Raw genomic sequence first — 2,090 nt, 5'->3', positions numbered from 1 at the left:
ATTAAGCCTCTTAAGGATTATGCGATTCCTACTGAAGAGGAACCACATTGTAGTATTATGCAGTCGCCCATTTCCGAAAATAATATTGAATTAAAACCTTCTTTGATTAGTATGGTGCAACAAAATTAATTTTCCAAGTTACCATCTAAAAGCTCGAACCTTCATCTTTCGACATTTGTTGGTAATTGTGGTACTATTAAGGATAATGGCATTGACCAAAATGTTATCCACCTCTGTTTGTTTCTTTTTTCTTTAAGAGATCATGTGCGGGATTGGCTTCAATCCTTGCCCTCCAATTCTATTACTTTCTGGACCCAGTTGAAATCGGCCTTTCTTGCGCAGTACTTTTTGCCAAGTGAAACATCCCAAGTTAGGAATGAGATTAATAATTTTAGGCAAGAAGATGTGGGATCATTGTTTGACACGTGGGAGAGTTATAAGGATTTGTTAAGACTATGCCATTTTCATGGATTTGAGAAGTGGATGATTATCCATACCTCTTATAACGGTTTCCTTTACTCCACATGGATGACCTTAGATGTGGCTTATGACAGAACCCTAATGAATAGTCCTCAAGATGTATTCTATAACTTGATAGAAGAGATGGCCAAAACCACCACTCATAGGGAACCATGCGATAAGGTGCCGCTAACTCCACCCTAGAGACCGGTGGTCTTTATGAGGTTAATATGTTTGACCATATGAACGCTAAGGTGGATACCCTTTACCAAAAGATTGATAGTTTAAGCATCACACCTTCCATATTTGGTACTCTTTTCCCCGATGCTTATGTTTCTCCCATTACTCTCTACTATGAGATATACGGAACTAATGGGCACATCGATAGAGATTGTCAAAAGATCCTCGTCGGAGGATCCACCCAAGAAAATGCCAATTTTGTGAATAACAACTAGCGGAATAATTCGTAATCCAATACCTATAACCCAGGGTGGCACGATCACCCTAATTTATCTTATAGAAACAACAACCCCCAACAAGCTATAGGACCGTCGGGTTTCCAAAAGCTACACCGACCAAGCCTAAGAAATCCAACCTAGAACTTTTGATGGAATATTTCGTGTTGATGCACACTCGTCAAAATGATTAGTTTAAAAATCAAAACCTCCTCGCCAATGAGGCGCTTAGGCAGATAAACACTAAGGTTGAAAATATTTTCACCCATACCAAAATATTGGAGACTCAAATCTCCAAAGTAGCTCAATAACAAGTTGCTTCCTCTATCCCTTCCGGGTTATTTCTGAGGCAACCCGAGCAAAATCCCAAGGGACATTTGAATTATATGAAAAATCATAGTGGTAAGCAGGTGGGTAGTTCTAGTGAGAGAGAGAGAGAGAGAGAGAGAGAGAGAGAGAGAGAGAGAGGTTGAAGAGAGCGTGCCAACACCACCCAAAAAGGAGGTTATTGAAGAGGTTGAAAAGGAAGCACCCTATGTTGCCCCTCCCCCCTACAAACTTATTGTTCCTTTCTGACAAAGGCTTGTGAAGGCCAAAGTGGAGGCCTAGTTCAGAAAGTTTGTGGAATTTATAAAGAAGATACACCTCAATGTGCCTTTCATCGAGGCACTAACCCAAATACCCTCTTATGTTAAGTTCTTAGAAGAGATTATTTCCAATAAAAGAAATCTAGAGGACCATGAAATTGTGGTTATGACTCTTGATATTAGTGTTGTGATTCAAAACATGGTGATCCCTAAGCTCAAATATCTAGGAAGCTTTTCTATCCTTGTCATATTGGCACTATGGACTTTGAGATAGAACTTTGTGATCTAGGAGGTATTGTTAGCTTAATGCCTTTGTCTGTGTGTAAGAAGTTGGAAATGGGAGAGATGAAACCGACAAATGTGTCTTTGTAACTTGCAAATAGATCAGTTAAGTATCCAATATGTGTGTTAGAAGATTTTCTAGTGAGTTAGAGAGTACTATGTGTCAGTATACTTTGTCGTAATGGACATCGATAAGGATTTCCAAATCCCGATAATATTAGGTAGGCCCTTCTTAGCTACGACATGAGCCATCATTGGTATCAAGAGATGGAAGTTGACTTCTGAGGTAGGAGAAGAGAAGATTGAG

At 39.5% G+C, this 2,090-nt stretch overlaps 1 non-coding gene across 1 annotated transcript; it reads right to left on the bottom strand.

Annotated features, from left to right (window-relative positions):
- Nucleotides 1-368: 368 nt before the first annotated feature.
- On the bottom strand, nucleotides 369-473 carry LOC127099290 (small nucleolar RNA R71). The gene has a single exon (XR_007793812.1). It is a non-coding gene; the product is annotated as a small nucleolar RNA R71 (small nucleolar RNA).
- Nucleotides 474-2,090: the final 1,617 nt, after the last annotated feature.

This window comes from Lathyrus oleraceus, chromosome 6 (assembly GCF_024323335.1).
Source record: "Lathyrus oleraceus cultivar Zhongwan6 chromosome 6, CAAS_Psat_ZW6_1.0, whole genome shotgun sequence".
NCBI classification, from domain to species: Eukaryota; Viridiplantae; Streptophyta; class Magnoliopsida; order Fabales; family Fabaceae; genus Lathyrus; species Lathyrus oleraceus.
This window is presented reverse-complemented; position numbering and strand designations above follow the sequence as displayed.